The sequence below is a fragment of the Coptis chinensis genome, chromosome 4 (assembly GCF_015680905.1).
Source record: "Coptis chinensis isolate HL-2020 chromosome 4, ASM1568090v1, whole genome shotgun sequence".
Classification (NCBI taxonomy): Eukaryota; Viridiplantae; Streptophyta; class Magnoliopsida; order Ranunculales; family Ranunculaceae; genus Coptis; species Coptis chinensis.
Genome location: NC_141459.1, coordinates 93,839,481 through 93,857,979, shown reverse-complemented (window position 1 = coordinate 93,857,979; position 18,499 = coordinate 93,839,481). Strand labels below are relative to the sequence as shown.

Here is an 18,499-nt window from a genome sequence, read left to right as displayed (position 1 = left end):
ATGGCCTTTTCATATGTGGGGGCTGGACATCATGGAACAATTCATCCCACAAAAGAAAACATGACTCAAATACGTCCTAGCAGCCACAAATTACTTCACCAAATGGGTTGAGGCAATCCCATTTGTTCAAGTAAAGGAAGTTCACGTTATCAACTTCATATGGACCAATATCATCACAAGATTTGGTCTACCCCACACCCTTGTCATGGACAATGGAACCCAATTTGCTGGCACCCAAGTCAAGGCATTTCTACAAAAATGGCGCATCACTCAAGCATTTTCTACACCTAGATATGCACAAAGCAATGGCCAAGCAGAGGCCACAAACAAATCCATCAAAGAAAATCTCTAAAAGAAGTTGGAGAGCAAGAAAAGCCAATGGCCAGAACAACTCGAGAATATTTTATGAGTATACAGAACAACAGCCAGAGCTAGTACTAATGAGTCTCCTTTCACACTTTGCTTCGGAACAGAAGCAATCATACCATAAGAACTCACAATCACAACCACACGATCCGACATTGTCGAATCAGGAGAAAATGACAACATTTTAGCCAAATAAGTCGATCTCCTAGAAGAACAAAGGGAAACAGTTGTAATATCCCTAGCTCGGTACCACCAAACAATCTAACGATCTTACAACAAGAATGTCGTCCCAAGATCTTTCCAAGCGGGCGACCTAGTCCTCAAAAAGACCTTAGCTCCAACCAAGCTTGACCCAACATGGGAAGGCCCTTACATTGTTCACAAAGTCGTTGGAAATGGAGCATACTGGATCAAAACTTAGCTCGGTGATGTGCTCCCCCGACCTTGGAATATAGCTCTACTCAAGCGGTTTTTCCAATAATTTATCTCCAGATGTATCAAGCAATATGAATAACAATCCATCAGCATTTCACGTATAAATGTTATCTTTGCATTACATGAGTACCACACATCTTTCACGCGCTAACCGATCTGGGATATCATAATACCCGACCTAGCACTAACGCCAGAATTGAGCACAACTTAACTATAATGGCCACGCAGTGGTTAATTATCAGTTAAATTCAATCTACGGTCCCCCAAAAGGACCGCAATCAACTTAACACCAACGCCAGGGTTAAGCATGATTCAACTGTAATTGCTATGCAAAGGCTAATTATCAGACAAATACAATCCAGGGGACCCCCAAAATGACGTACCCAAAGTCAACTTAAGGCTTTTGAAAGGGTTAAGTTTGGCTCAACTAATAATTGTCATTCAAAGGTTAATTATCAGTCAAGAATCAATAAGGAGTTCCCTTAAAAGGAACGACTCAACCAACACATACATGATACACCTAAGGATACGAGGAAACCTAGGTGCCAACTACACGCATATATCAGGTCGCACACAAATGCTTATGACCTATTACCATCAGACGATCTAACAAAGTATAGCAGGTCGTCGATTCTACTACTATACAACACAGGACGTCAAACACCAAAGCAATAGAAGTAATCACATTCATACAAACATCAATTTTAATAAGTAAGTAATTTAAATAATTTTTACTTCATACAAATTTGGTTAGATGCTAGAGGCCCCAAGGTTATCCTGAGAAAACGACCTCAGCACCCCCATCATAAAAAATATCAGTTATCAGTATCAAAAGAGAAGTATTTAAACCTTGTTCAAAAATCTTCAACCAAACGTCAAATCAAAAACAAGAAGATCATCATCAATTAACACGGGAAAGATGCTCCACATTCAAGGGGTCCAGCTGGTAGCCCTCTTCACCAATAGAGCCACAAGCTGGATTACCACTCCCATTCAGCACTTCGATGGCAGCATCTTCGGTTGGCTAAGCAACTGGAGCAGCACCCTAGTCGGTTGGTATGTCAGGTCGTCTACTAGCTAGCATCTACAATAGCACTTTCAAAAGCTACTGTTGTAGCCCCACTTTCAGCTGACCTCTTGAGGGTTTTGTATTTATGTTATAGCTCCATAAAATCATCAACCATAATGTAAACATCACCACTCTCTACCAAGTCGACCAGCTCGTTGTATTCATTTTGAGCACATTCAGCGATGGCCTGCGCATTCTTGCACTCAGTAATCTAGTGCTGAACCTCCACCCTCGAAGCATCAAGGGATGGTTGCAACAAGGCCACCTTCCCAGCCAGCTCTCCGACCTGAGCCCTCAGCTCTCCCACCTCAGCCCGCTCCACCTCTTGCACCGCCAACAGCTTGTCATAGGCCTCCTTGGCAGCATCCAGCTCCTTCTATAGGTTGGAGATAGTTGCCATCTCTTTCAGCTTCTTATACATAGTCAGGACTTGACAACCAATAAAACAAGTAAAAAAGGCAACATATCAAAGCACAAAGCAAAAACTCAGGTCGGAAGGACACTTACAAAGCAGATGGAGCGATCCATATCTTTCAGATTCGCATCCAAATCTTTCCCACTCTCCAGCTGGTGTCTATCCCCATCCAAGGCAATACTCTCCACCTGCCCCCAAAGAACTAGTGTGAACTTGAAGCTACAGTCCCTATTCTTCACTAGTTTCCTCAACCCACTAATTGGGTCGAGGTAGGTGACAACCCTATCCAGGACGTCAGAGTCACCACCCTTGTCACTTGGGGCTACACTCCCCGACCCCTTGCACTTTTGGGCTGCTGGCTAAGCCTCAATAATCTTGACTCAGCCACCCCCACATCCACAGCCAAATCCTTCAAGTTCATCTTCTTCAAAGGAGCCCGACCTGATGAGGTACGACCTTCCACCATTCCAGGTCGTTCCTCAGACTCAGTTCGGGTCTTCTTTGTCCCCTCAGCCTCAACCACCTCAGAACGCCTCTTCAAATTAGGCTTCCTAAATTGAGTGGGAGCATCACCACTTCCCCCAACACTTCCACCTACACCACGACCAGCTCGGTCACCATCACCTCCCTCAGAACGTCTAGAAGTAGAATGGCTATTAGTAGCTCCTCCAGCCGTTCTCACTCCAGAAATAGGTTGCCTCGTTTGACTTTCCCTCTCCATCTCAGGATCCGAGCTAGAATCAGAGATATCAAGAGCAAGCTTTCGAGCCCTCTTCTTCTGCTAAGCTTTCTTCTTGTTGATTTTCACACCACCTCAGTAGTGCACAACTTCCTCCAGCAAGGACGCTTTTTCTTCCTAAGTCAGCCTCGAAAACTCTTCAATAACCCCCGTAGAAGTATGACCCTTAATTACAACCTCTACAAAATAGACAGATGTAAGAACGTAATCATATCAAACAACGATTTATACATGAAAACATAGACGACCCACACAAATAGACGACCTACTCATGAAAATGACCCACACAAAACAATGACCTACCATAAATCCTCACATAACGACTCTCCAAAACACATCCAGGACAATAACTCCCCACAATCAACAAAGGCCTATGCCACCATTCCTCCTTGCTCACACCCACAATCACCGACGATTTACCCTTCGTCACTTGAAAACCAAAGTTCAAAGCAGAGTATATTTTCACAGTGAAATGCTCAAGCACGTCAGATAAACAGATATATTATAACCTCTGAGTCTTAACAAATCCAGAACGAGAAACACCCTCCAACTATTACCTACAAATTGCAAAGGTGCTTTTCCACAATAGTTCAGAATGTCCAGGGTCAGACGTGAGAATGGCAGCCTCAACCCTGCCTTCAGTTAGCCATACGTCATTATAATCTCACTATCTCGAGGCACATAATCTGACCCAAACACGTTCTTCTCACCACTCAAGTTGTATATCATCAGATCGGGGCTATCAATCCCAAACTCCCTTCTCAAGTCCCCAAAGTTATCAAACACCGACCTAGACACCACATCATCAGTCATCGTCTCCAATGAAGAGGACGATGGCGCCTCACCTCCACTACGTGCCCTAGCATCACCATCATCATCACTCACAGTTCTCTCTCTCCACTGATCCATCTCAACTTCCCCACTCAAACTATCACTAGTGATCGACATTACAAAAACAAAAATGAAACAAAAGATCAAATTTTTCAGAGGAAAAGTGACGCACCTGAAGACGAAAACTCGAAAAGTGTTTTTTCTCTGCTTTTTTCGTATGTTGAGATGGTAGAGTGAAGAAATGAAAGACCGCTTTCTCTAAACCCTTAAGCTGCACAAAACCTCAAAAAAGACAAAACGTTTGGATTTCCCACATAACATAATCATAACTCGCCCACAAATCGCCGCGATTTTGTGCCCATGGGTCAAATCCAATAGTTCCCGCACATTTTCCAAACCAAACAAAGGCAGTTGTGCGACACGTGTTGAAACACTTTATTTTATCTTTTCTTTTCACATCATAGCTGTCCAAAGAATAAATAAAATAAAGAGGGTTGTGTAAGTATCCTCCGTTCTACACTACATCACACGTGTCCACACATCAGGTCGTACTTCATCAGCTCGTACCAAACTATTAGAACGTACCGACGACCCAAACCCAGGTCGTCCCAAACACCAGTTACAACCATATATGGAAGCAAATGATCTAGCGCAATCCTGGAGCTCAGTTAATACACCAATCAAGGAGACATTTACTTTCTAACATCAGGAGTAATGTCGAATCATCAAGATAGCACAAAATATGGATCTATACTTGACAATGGCCTAGAGCAATTAAGAAAAGTCAACTCAAACATCTATAAATAGAGAGATGAACTACGTAAGACTTGATTCAAGTTTATCCTGAGAAAGTAGGCAACTCTTGTCCCAAGTAAGAGTGCAGCCATTCCCTATCAGCCAGAACATCAGGTCGTTGACCCCAAAACACAAACCTCTACAGTCGTTATCTATTTAACATCTCATCGAGCACTCACTTCTGCTACTGAAATGCATGTAACTCGATGTTCCATTTTTATTTTTTTTAAGTTATGCTCCCATGTTGTACAACTAACATAGTAATATATCCCAGTGTTGTATTGTTTTTTCTACTTTTTCCTGTTTTATTGATTAGTTTACGTGTGTTTTAAAAAGTTAAGTGTATGAAGAACACAGAAGAAAATGGAAGGGTTGTGAAAACTGATAAGGTGCTGGGTGGGTGTAAAAATTATTAGTAACAAATATTTGTTTTCTTATAACTGATAATACAGATTTGAAGAGTTTAAATATTTAACTTGGTAAAGAGATATAGGGACTAGCTTTGAAACAGAACAGCAACCTTTTTTTTTTGGAACTACTTCTTAATGACTTACTACGTCTCATGATTCTCATCAGACACTTTCTTCTTGTTTTTTTTTTTGGTTCACGATTCAACCGCAGTATAAATACGTGCATGATGCTAGTAGATATAATAATAAAGCATATATCATAATGAGAAGAATAGTCAAATATAATCCATTAACATTCTAGTTGAATATTAATGCCATATATATTGAAGTCTTCCTACCAAAAGCAAGCTAATAGCTAATTTCTTAAAGTTTACACTAATAAGTGAAAATGTTTTAAAGTACATTTTTTTTTTGTTTTTTTTTATGTTTCAGTAAACAAAGACTTGAACAGCAAAGAAAATCTTTACCCATTGCCTCAGGTATTATTTTATTACTGCTAGTGTTTTTTCTTTCTAGTTTTATTTTACTTATATTATATATCATGGTAAATTTTGTCGGCTGAAAAGAGAATTGTTGAGGAAGTGAGAAAGAATGATACTTTGATTATAGTGGGAGAAACTGGAAGTGGGAAATCAACGCGTAAGTTTTATTGCATTGTTTGTGCATACTAGCAAAACGGGCCCGGCACGAGCTTTTAAACTTGCACATATATGTTATTGTAGCTTTTGTTTGATGTATAAATACAGAATTACCGCAGTTTTTATTTAAAGCGGGAAGGGAAGGTCATAGGGATTACTCGACCTCGACATGTTGCGAAACGTGTGGCTGAGGAAAGTGGTGTTGAGTTGGGCCAGAGGTTTAGTTATTCCATTCGATTTGATGACATGACTTCGGCTTCAACGAGGATCAATTAATCTAATTCTCGATATATAATCAATTTAATATAAAGCCTTTTTAATGCTGATAAAAGAAATGATAGAATGTCACCGGTCTTATAAATTGCTTAACAAGCTGGGGATACCGTTTCTTCGAAGGAGAGTCCACTTAAGGGAGTAAAATGGTTATGACTTTTATTGGGGGTTTTCATGAATTGCCTTTGAAGCCTTTTAAAACAATTAGGGTAAAGGAAAAAAAAGAATAAAGGTCAAATGTTTAATTATGAGATATTATTGGTTAGCTTTTGAAATGTTAATAGAAGTTTTTGTTTAGTATGAACTGAGTTAGTTTTTTATGTGTTCACAGAGAAGCATTATTAGATCCATTTCTCTCCAAGTATTCAGTTATCATTGTTGACGAAGCTCATGAGAGAACAGTTTGTTGAAAAATGTACAAGAAGCAAGGTCAAAATCTAATAGTCAACAATTCAATCTGGAAAAAACAAAGTCTAGTAATGGCACAATGCTTCACAAAGAAATTCCTCAATGCTCAAGTATTCTGAAGCCATGCCAGGGAAGAAAGTTTCCTCCACTGAAGTTGATCGTTATGTCTGCTAGTTTGGATGCAAAGGGTTTTTCTGATTACTTCTTTGGAGCTAAAGCTGTCCACGTCCAAGGGCGACAGTATCCTGTAGATATACTAATCACGTTGAGACTGGTTTCTTAGAAGCAGCCCTCATAACTATTTTCCAGGTACATTATTGACATCATATACTCTTGGGTTCCTATTGCCATATAGACTATGATCTAGTCTAGCATTCTAGCAGTTATTTTCGGTTTATATGACCGAAAATTGGGTTAGTAACTTTTGTAGCTAGGTGGGATCGTCTTATGTTCTTAAAAACGGGGTGATGATGCATTTTTTTTTAATGTTGACTCACTTGTAAATATACTCAGTAGTAAATATTTGTCTTTCGCTTGTAATGTAGGCCTTCTCAGCCTCGACTTATCCCTTATTGATGGAATTTCACTTTACTTGAGCCAAAAAATAAAATCAAAAAATAATTGGGTCAGTAACTTGAAACTTGAAATCAATTAGGTTATTCACTGTATGTTTTCTTTACTTGTTCCCTTTCTTAAAAAGATATAGTAATTTAATTCTCAACCTACTAAAAAATCTGGACAACAAGTGAACAACATTTGTTAATTGTGTTTCACAATCTTTCACTCAGTATCATTGAAAATGAATGCTTCTAGAGGTTTAGCTTATTGATTCCCAACTCAACCCTTCATTGGAGAATCCATTCAACTTTCTACCTGCATATTTAACCTAGAAAAGTTGAACATAGCTGAAGTTCATTTGGAAACTTACTTGAATAAGTATTCATTTAGGAAACTGTTGTGTTTATCCAAGTTTTAAGAAACAGATGTGTTTTGAATAGATCTATAGATGGTCTTTTCACTTACATTCTGATCATGGGCAAAACAATTAGGTGATAACTAGCCTTAGCAGAGGCTAGGTGATGTGGACCAATTGTAAGTTGCTTTTACTCAGTAAGAGTTGAAATGACACACATCCTTCTGGAGTACCATAAAGTTACCTCAGGTCCTGTTCATTCCAAACAGTATCATACATGTTTTGAAAGGACTTTTAGTTACAACCACTTCATAATGTTCTTATATCTTGTCTCATCTTTATTTTTAAATGTAAACATCTTGTCTAATGTTAGTTGTTTCAAGTAGTGACTCCATGATGAATAGCACACTTCCTTTGTTAATGTTAGATTCATCTGGAGGAAGGCCCTGGTGATGTACTTGTATTTTTGACTGGGCAAGAAGAGATTGAATCCGTAGAAAGGCTTGTCAAGGAACGCATTAGGCAATTATCTGAAGACAATCAAAATATGATTACGTTTCCTATATATTCAGCTCTTCCATCAGAGAAACAAATGCTAGCATTCAAGCCAGCTCCATCTGGGTTTCAGAAGGTATGCTGTATTCTTAGTTGATTTTTTTTTTGAAAGGCTTTCTTAGTTGATTTCACGTAGCATAAGAACCAAGGTGATCGAGTGCATTTTATTGTTGGCCTCATCTTTATTTAGTTGCAGACTTGCAGGTAGAATGGTCTAACGGAGATGATGTCAATATCTAGAAGTCAAGTTGGAGATGCAGGACAAAATTGAACAAAGTAAATAAACAAAACCTTTGCCTCCCATAGATACAAAGTATCTGGTGTCGTTGGGCCATGCTTAAAGCAAAATTCTCCTTTTTCTGACAAGTGTATTTTTGGCAATGTGGGGGTGCTTCTTGTGCTAAACGTGTGTCATGCATCCATCAGAAGGTTTTAACTGGCCAATGAGCCTTGTTAAGGAAATTCAAAACTGCATTTTCTGGTCCAATGATCTGAATATTGTTCAGTAGACATTTAAATGTGCTTCAATTATCAAAATTTTATTGTTCTCCTAGGCTGCTAGAGGCATCAACATTTTATAGAAGACCCTGTTATATAGGTCTTGATGCAGCTCTTCACTCTGCTAAGTTCTCATTTGTTTAGAGAAGTAGAATTACTGAAATTGTTCTTGGTGGGGCTTACTCTTTTGTCGGGTTAGGGCCTCTGGTTGGATATAAAGAGGAGATACTATAATGTTCAGGGAAACAATTTCACATTACTTTTGCGTTTGTTTCTTTGTGGTTCGAGGTGTTACTCTTTTGGAAACACAATTATTGTCCAATTGAATCACTTGCCCTTCCATTGGTATCTTGTCTTAGTTTCACTATTTTGTGAAAGTAGTAAGGACACTTGATGCATGAGCTATTATGCTGCAGTTGTTGAAAATACTTTTTGCTACATGTAGGTCATACTGGCAACGAATATTGCTGAGACTTCGCTAACTTTTCCTGGCATTAAGTATGTTATAGATCCTGGGGTGGTGAAAGCATGGTGTTGCAATCCTCGCACAGGGATGGAATCATTAAATATTGTTCCGACATCAAAAGCACAACCTCTTCAGAGGAGGTAGCATACTAAACTTTTTATATATGAAGCTCAAAGACTAATTTTGCAGCTAAATTGCATATCTTATCTATGCGTGCTGCATACTTTTGGTCAATAGATCAGCTTTCCTGTAATTTTAATCCTATTGTAAATACTTGATATAGTATATCAAATGGTATGGTTTCTAACTTATATTTTCAACCTAGTCTGATGAACATGTTATCCAGTTTCTCCATGACCATGAGTATACATGGCTTTCTTGCGTCCTATGAGTCATCATCAATTTAATTGCACTGTATTGGTTGGTGACATTCATCAAGTATATTCTCATTTCAACCGTTCATTTCTTCAACATCTGTTTTGTTTAATCAAGTCTTATTCGAACGTCAAGGCTTATTTTGAGACGATTCTTCTTCATCAAGTGGTGGTCATTTTAGGCGTTTCTTCTTCTTCATCAAGTCTTACTTAGAACTTCATCCCCTTGTTAGCAATTCGGGTATAATTCGCATATAATTTGCGTATACATATTTTTGAAGGACAAACGATTAATACTTCCGCATCTTTGAAAGATTTGCTATAATTCGCATGTTTTTTGAGTAAAAAAGTATAAAACATTTATTCACGAATTAATTAAAAATTTGTTTGAAAAAAACGGCAAATTAAGAGAAATCAATTTAAGGGGAACAATAAAAACACCCAAATTTTGTTTATAAAATTGATTGAAAGAGAAAGAAGATCTATGTTCTTGTGTGGATCAAAGATTGTTTATAAATTTGCAGATTGGTAGGGTTAACTACTAGGTTACGTGATAATGTGATATAGTGTTTCCAACGTTTTCAAGACAGTAACTAATAGTTGATGGGCCGGCCCATATAGTTTTTACTAAAAACTACCCAAATTATTATTATTAATTTTTTGGTAAAGAAACTATTAAATTATCAATATTACTAAAACACATGCTTATTTTTTATCTATACAATCACTAAAACACATGTATTTTCCTATGAGAATTACAGAATTTTTGAACACCGAATTTTTGTAAGAAAATGTTTAATACCTGTATTATTTAAACACCAGATATTTAATGAATTGCGAATATTTGACCGAATGATTGACCGTACCGTCTTTTTGGGTCACCAAATAATTCTTGAATTATTTCCGTATCGTATTTTTGCCGTATCCCAAATTGCTAACAAGGCTTCATCCTATCATGTATTCTTACTAGTTCTCACCCCTCACATAGGCTTATTTCTTTATTTATTTATGTGATTTTGTTTTTACCATAAGTAGATTTCTAAGGGGATCGCTCATATGGTTATAGATTTCACTTCTCCATTTTAGAAATCTTTGGCTCAGTGATTTATAGCTCTGGTTGTTTGCCATTCAAGAGTTCTTGTTTAGCATTTTATACCATCTGATTTGTTCAATCAAAATGCCATACCATGGAATTTATAGGACTCCCCTGAAAATCCTTTGAAAGCTCGATTTAATGATATCCCGGGTACTTGCATTTTACTTTTCCTTAAAGATCTGTATATATAAGACTATAGAATACTATATAGCATACGTCAGTATGATTCGAGCAAACTAATGCGAGCTAACACCAAAGCAAATAAGTCAATGACATTGGTATTACACAATTGTAACCGGAAATCCTTTTTCTCCTCCCTATATGGTTACACTTGGTTATTATTGCATCACACATATCCGAACACATTTCATTGTATCCCTAAGTGCTCCTTTCTTTTGAGGATCAATGAAAACCATGCGTCAGTTTCTCTTAATCTCTTGTAGAAACAGACGTGTATGAGTGTATCATGTGAAAAGAAAGAAGATGAACATCAGAGTATGTATTTTGTACATTCAACTCTATTCCCATACTGAATGGAATAGCCGTACATTTTATCCTTAATTATGTCCATGTTACTGTTGGAGTGTTTGGCTGCAAGAACGTCTTTCGTAGACATAGTACTAAACCAGAAACCAAATTGACATGTCCTTAATGCAGTGGTCATGCAGGGCGTGAAGGACCTGGGAAATGCTTCCGGTTATAGAGTGAATTCTCTAAACGAGTCCACTGTGCCGGAGATCAAGCGGTGCAACCTCTCTAATGTCATTCTTCAGCTGAAGGCTCTAGGTGTGGATGATGTTGTTGGATTTGACTTCATGGAAAAGCCATCAAGGTGAAGTAAAGCTACTGAAGGTGCCCTAAGCGTATCTGGCTGTTTGTTTCACTTTATTTGAAACATGATCTTGTTTAAAAAGTGACATTTATAAACTCCAGATTCACTTCTTTCCCCAAAGCTGCTAAACTGTAAGTGAATGTTATTATGTGAATGATGTCCTGTCCAAAAAGAAAACTAAAAAGGTGTTTTTTACGTACTTGATTATTTCTTTGTACTGTAAATGATATTTTTGTTGCTCTCTTTCTATCGTACATTCTGCAACTTGTTAGGTTGATTGATTTTATTTATTGATGTATTATCATTATTCTTAAAATAAATAGTCCGTGCCGATCTATTTCCTAGTCATAGCCGTGTTGTTTAGATACTCTTTCCTCTTATTATTATTGTTATTTTACAATTTTAATTATGTTCATGCTATAAATTCTTCTTTGCATAGATAATTTAGTATTCACTTGCTTTCTTAAGTGAAAATTTATGACTCCCTAGTCTTATGTGAAGGATATTATTGTTCAGTTAGAAAATTATTTCCTTGTTGGTAGTGTCTCTAAGTAGTCTATTGCCTATTATGTATTTCCCATATATTAAGTTTGCATGTGCATAGCATGTGCCTATACCTCTATAAATAAGTAGGTGGTGTGTACAGAATACACACACTTTTTTCCCTAAACTATTTTCTTTTCTCTGTTTTCCATTTGGGATCAGAGCCTCCGCAACCCTAACCCTAACCCTAATCCACCATCCCCCCCCCCCCCCCTCTCCATTTCAGCACCACCAGTCAGCCTTGGTGGCTGGACACATGTAAAAGGCAATCCGCACTCTTTTCTTTCGTTTTTTTTCTTTTCCTATCAATATATTCCTATGATGATCTAATATAGGGGTCAATTATCCACTCGTCATCAAATATTCGTTTTTCGGTGATTTGTGATTTATTTGCCTGTTCAATATGGCCAAGGACAATGAGCAGCCAACTCCTCTCCGTCCCACATCTGAAATTGGTGTGTACAATCCAGTCTCAGTCGATAATCCTAGTCTCCAAATCACCACAGTAAGGCTTGATGGCAAGAATTTTCTGATATGGGCACAGTCTGCTAGGATGTATATTGCCGGCAGAGGTAAATATGGGTATTTGATAGGAGATCCAAAAGAGCCCACTTCTTCTGACAAATCCTATCCCAAGTGGTTCTCTGAGAACTCACTTGTGATGTCGTGGCTTGTTTATTCCATGCAGCCGAATATTGCAGTGGGATATATGTTCATGCAGACAGCCAAAGAAATCTATGCGGACAGCCAAAGTAATCTGGGATTCAGTCCACAACACCTATTCATAGCGCCAGAATAATGCTATAAGTTTTCAACTTGGCACAAAAATCACCAACCTCAAACAAGGTGATCTGTCTCTTTCTGAATATTATGCCAACTTGCGTGCAATTTGGGAAGAAATGAATCATTATGAATCGTTTCTTCCTTGGAAAGATATTGAAGATGCATGACTTTATGCGATGTTGATTGACAAGTAGAGAGTGTTTCATTTTTTAATGGGGCTAAATTTAGAGTTTGAGTATGCTCGGGTTCATATCCATAATCGGGAACCGTTTCTGAATCTGAATGAAGCCTACTCATTTGTACTTTCTAATGAGAGTAGGAGATCTCGGCTACCCTCTCTTGTTTCTACTGCTGATAAGTCAGCCATGGTCTCACAATCTGTACGCCTATCACATGGGTCATCTAGTGCATCTTCTCCACCTTTGCTCCCTATTCCAGATCGTAGGAACTCTTCTGGTACTTCACAAAAAGGTGGTCGGCTTCGGTGTGAACATTGCAACAAGTGGAATCACACCAAGGCCACATGTTGGACTCTTCATGGACGACCTGCTCTCCCACCTCATTCTGGTCATCAACGTTTTTGTCAAACTCGGTCTTCTGCCCATGCTATCTCTCAATATGACACCACTTCTACCGTTGCTCTTACACAGGAGGACATTGAGAAGTTTTGAAAGTTTTTTTCTCAAATGGATAATGCAGCTCCTACTCCAACTTCGACATTTGCTTAGACAGGTACATTTGCATCCGCAAATAGTGACGACCTCGAGGTCTCTAGTATGGATTATAGATTCTGGTGCTTCTGGCAGTATGACCGGTATGGAATCTTTCTTTCGGTCTTATGGAGTCTTATCTGGCCTAGATAAAGTGCGCCTTGCAGATGGTTCTCAGTCTTTTGTGCTCCACGTTCCTAAATTAACTACAAATTTAATTTCAGTGAGCAATATTACGAGAACATTAAACTGTCGTGTAACTTTTTATCCATCTCATTGTGTTTTTCAGGATCTGGTGACACAGAAAGTGATTGGCAGTGGACGTGACGAAGGAGATTTATACTTGTTGGATTTACCAGAGTCTCTTGTCCATGCATGTTCTTCTCAAAGTTCAGTGTCTAGTGAGAATAAAAAGCGGTTGATGCAATGGCATATCCGCCTAGGTCATGTTTCGTTCAGTTATCTTGAGTATCTTGTTCCGTCGTTATTTCAGCAAGTGTCCTTCTAAGAGTTGAGTTGTGAAGTGTATCACCTTTCTAAGCATACTAGGGCTGTATATCCACCAAGTATTAATAAAATTGCAAATTCTCCTTTTGACCTTGTGCATTCTGATGTCTGGGGTCTTTCCCTTGTCCCCTCGACTTTGGGCTTTCGTTATTTTGTCTTATTTATTGATGATTGCACTCATGTGACTTGGGTGTACTTGATGAAAACTAAAGATGAGATGTATTCCACCTTTCAAAAGTTTATAGTGATGGTTAAGACGCAATTTGACAAGACAATTAAAACAATCAGATCTGATCAAGGGGGTGAATATATTTATGGTGGTGTCAAAAACTTGTGTGACGAGTTGGGTATTATGCATCAGTTTTCTTGTGTAAGGACGCCTCAACAGAATGGGCGATCTGAGAGGAAAAATTGTCATATCCTTGACTTAGCTAGAGCCATATCAATTGGGATGAATGTCCCCAAGACTTTTTGGGCGGATGCTGTTTTTACAGCTGTGTAAATGATCAATCGCACACCTTCTTGCCTCCTACAGTTCAAAACGCCACACTCTGCTTTATATCCTACTTCTCCACTTTTTCTAATTCCACCCAAGGTTTTCGGGTGTGTATGTTTTGTTCAGAATATGAGTCGGGATTGTACCAAACTTGATCCACGATCGTTTCGGGTGTGTTTTGGGATATGTCCACACTCAAAAAGGATATAGGTGTTATCACCCACCCAGCCGCCGTTTTTTGGTCTCTATGGATGTCACTTTTTTTTAGCACAAGGCCTATTTTCAAGGAGCGGTTGAGTTTTAGGGGGAGTGGTTTAACTCCATGGTGTCTAATCCGCCTCTTTTTGCTGTTGCGTCTATTCCACTACCTATTATGTGTGAGGATTCCCCAGCTACTGAATCTGCTCCCACTTCCGTCTCCAATGATGGGCCACCACTAAAGGTCTATGCTCGCCGCAAGAACAGATTGAAGACCACGTCCCCTCCATACTGCCAAGTCACTTCATCACCAGATCCAGAAAAATTGAAGTCCACAGCCCCTACTGAATGACCAAGCTGGGCATGTCTGATATCCACGCACCAGCTTGCGGGGGATTATAAGCAGTCTATTGCCTATTATGTATTTCCCATATATTAAGTTTGCATGTGCACAACATGTGCCTATACCTCTATAAATAAGTAGGTGGTGTGTACGGAATACACACTTTTTTCCCTAAACTATTTTCTTTTCTCTGTTTTCCATTGACTCTTCATTGGGTGATGAAATTGAGAAATCATAATTTTATGCTTTTTTTTCCCCTCTGACTCTTTGAGAATGAACAGGATTGCTATTGTCAAAGCTCTGGAGCATTTATTCTTGTTAGGAGCTCTAACTGAGGATTGTAAGCTCACTAGTCCTGTTGGGCATCTAATGGCTCGCTTACCCTTAGACCCTATTTATGCAAAAGCTCTCATTGTGGCTAGTGAGTTCAACTGCGTGGAGGAAATGTTGATAGCCGTAGCGATGCTATTGGTGGAGTCAATTTTTTACACCCCTCGTGAGAAATTGGATGAGGTATGCATGAATCCTTTTTCTTTATGCTAATCAAAGATTTGTTACTGTCATGGCTTTGCGATGGTAGATTTTGTATGATGAAGTGTCAGCAAACATTTTCTAAGATATCGCTCTGTATAACACACAACCTAAAAATGAGTAGAGTTATTGAACGTGTATCCTGGTTAAGTATTCATATATGGACTATGACAAACAAGTGCAACCGTCTCTCTCTCTCTCTAAAAATTTAGAGAAAAAGTGTGATGGAACCATTAGCGGAGGTGATTAATCAGACTAGTTCACGGAGTTTCTACTGCAGTTGGTCTGTGAATTCAGGTAGACACTACTGAGTACCGACTTGCATATTGCTGATTTTCCATCGATGAAATCCCGAAATGTTTTAAAACAAGCAAATTTCATCTAAAACCTAAAAAGCCGTCATAGACATTTTTGTATTTTCCATATTGAAAGACAAGTTTCTTGAGTGATAGTCTGTTGGAATTATATGAGTATTTAGTGGAAGGATGACCTGATTATATGTTCTACTTTGTGTAGTGCGACTTTGTTTTCTATAAAAAGGTCCTGCTCACATATGTTATTGCTGAGTGGTGACCCACTTAAGAAGACTAACTTTATTTTTTTAAACCATGAAACCATTGAAGTCTTTAACCACTGAAAAGCAGTAGCTTGCTTTGAAACTGAGTGGCGTCCAATATTTTAAGAACCTTTCCATTTTTCCATGGAAACATCGGGTTTTTATAGTTGTTTTTTCCTCTTTCATTCTTACGGTATAAGATGGGGTCTTCTTAATCTTGGGTTACCCTTTCTTGGTTGTCAGGCAAGAAATGCAAGGAAAAGCTTCTCAAGCCTGGAGGGGGACCATCTCACCTTGGTGAATGTATTTCGGTCCTCCGCAGAGTTCTTGGAGAAGAGAAAAATGTCAGGAAGTAAGGATAAAACAGCTGAAAGAAGCCTAGGCAAGCGGTGCAAGGACAATTTCATCAGTGGTCATTCTCTGAGGCATGTTCGAGACGTTCATAGGTTAGCTTACGATAGGGAAGTCATTTCTCAACTTCTTCTGTATGCCTGAGAAGTAATAGACAGAAGGCTTGGATGATTTTATGCCCTGGGCCTTGGAAAGTGGATTATGTCCAATCATCTTTGGTGTGTATGTTGTAATTTGTATTTGACGGACCTTACTATGAACCCATTTTTCATATAAGTTAGTCCTGATGATATTTATGGTTTCATCTGTAGTTCTTCATCCTTCTGCACATAATTTTCATTCTTGTAGTCAAATAAGAGGACACGTTGAACAGATGGGTTTGCGTATTACTTCATGTGGAGATGAAATTGTTCAATTCCGAAGATGCCTTACTGCTTCCTTTTTCCTCAATGCAGCTTCTAAACAGCCAGATGGTTCTTACAGGTCTTGGACTTCACATGACCTTATGCAATTTGACCACTGATTAATGTTAACCAACACCTGTGACTTATGATATATCCCATATATATGTTACTTGTTACTTGATGAAGTGAAATGCTTCTCTGAGCTCTTTGTACTCGCTTTTTTTAATTATTTCTAATCTGTCAACCTCATATTTGCTGTGCCAGGGTATGTGCTGGTGGTCAGATAGTGCGGATTCATCCTTCTTTGGTGTTATTCCGGACGAAGGCAGAATGCATAATATTCAATGAACTGGTTCAAACAAATGATGATTACATCCGCAACATAACAATAATAGATAAATTGTGGTTACCCGAGTTGGCACCTCAATATTATGCTCCACAGAATTAAGATATATGGTATAGTGGAACAGGTAAGAAGCAGCCCTTGATAGAGCAACATGGTTTCTTGCATATTTTCTTTCATCATGCTGTAGATTCCCATAGTATAGTGTCTATTTAAACTGCGGCTAAAGTGCACAGTCGCACATTCTGACAAAGAAAATAATCATTAGAGAAAAAAAAATGGAAAGAAATAAGAAGAGAGAACTTCAAGTACCTAAAGCTATCTGCTAAAAAAATGTGACGGTATGAGTTTCAAATTCTTGGCATATGTAGTAAATATGGTTATTTGATCTGACAAACATTTCAGGATCGTTGATGGCTAAGATTGCTAATTTTGTTCAGACTTGCACTTCTTCAATATAGTAAATATATTTCATCGGTTTCATGTGCAGCTTTCATTGTGCTTGTTCAGGCGACTTCCTGAAACATATATTTTGATGGAGTTTTGACCACTAATGATTTCCTGAAGTAATCAGCGCAGAGTGTGATCGGGGTCCTTCATGGTGCCATTCTCGCTTTGAAAATACTGTCCAGTGCTCGTACGAGCACCACGAGTCAGCATACAGAATACACGTCAAACATGGAATTGGGGTCCATTTGCTCCGCAGATAAAGAGTTCCTACAACCTTTAGTCCTTTGATTGAGGATGGCGATGTCAGGTATCCAAAATAAAGGCCAAAATGGTCCCCCGGGGAAAGAGTTACTCCATTAGTTTGTGGAATTCTGCAGAATGGGTCGAGTGGCAAGAATTGTTTCTATATGCTACAACTTTCTGATTGCTTGGTTGATATCTACTTGTCTTCCATTAAATGTTGTCATAAGTGATTTCCTTTGCCTAGTTAGTACTTATTACATCAACTATACTGGAACTGATATACTATCCCAAATTGTGAGAATCATATTGCTCAGAAGTTAGAATGCCATCTTTGTAACATAATTTTTCTTGTAAAATGTAAGTTTTGTATTTGAAAAGAAGGGAACAGAAGCTCTTTTAACGTTGCGTCCAGTGGTTTGGGGTCTTTTGGGAGTTCAAATTTGGTAAAAGGTTGAGTAACGAAAAAAAATGTCTGTGGTTGCAACTTCGACAGACATGATTTGGTACGTACAGAGCGGCCGATTTTGATTAGTGTCAAAATATTTGGAGCATCACTACCTGACTACCACATAACAACAAATTGAGTACTTTGAGATTTCAAGAAGATTCTCTTCTGATGTGTGAACTTTTCTGCAAGAAAACTGAAGTAAATTATACAGCACGTACCAAAATTAAACTTGATTCAGTTTTGTTGAATAACAAGCATTGTGTGGTGTGTCAAAGTCATACTACAGAAACCCTTGCCGATTTTTTTTTGACCTGTAGAATTTCAAATTTTCAATAAAAGATAATTCGTTTCTTTATACTATTGGAACACTGTATTTTGCTACAAGAATATCCTTATGATCAGAATTGGCGCCTAAAAACCTGTCCAACAGTGGCGGAGATGTAAGCTGAAAACTCGTGGGCTGGCAATTTATATCTACGG

At 38.5% G+C, this 18,499-nt stretch overlaps 1 pseudogene across 1 annotated transcript; it reads left to right on the top strand.

Annotated features, from left to right (window-relative positions):
• The first annotated feature begins 4,994 nt into the window (after positions 1-4,994).
• Positions 4,995-17,976, top strand: LOC147505781 (pre-mRNA-splicing factor ATP-dependent RNA helicase DEAH10-like; annotated as a pseudogene). The gene is made up of 12 exons (XR_015221102.1): positions 4,995-5,046; positions 5,493-5,539; positions 5,807-5,916; positions 6,303-6,688; positions 7,720-7,923; positions 8,791-8,951; positions 10,939-11,113; positions 14,975-15,206; positions 16,024-16,226; positions 16,480-16,614; positions 16,800-17,005; positions 17,369-17,976. The product of XR_015221102.1 is annotated as a pre-mRNA-splicing factor ATP-dependent RNA helicase DEAH10-like (transcript).
• Positions 17,977-18,499: the final 523 nt, after the last annotated feature.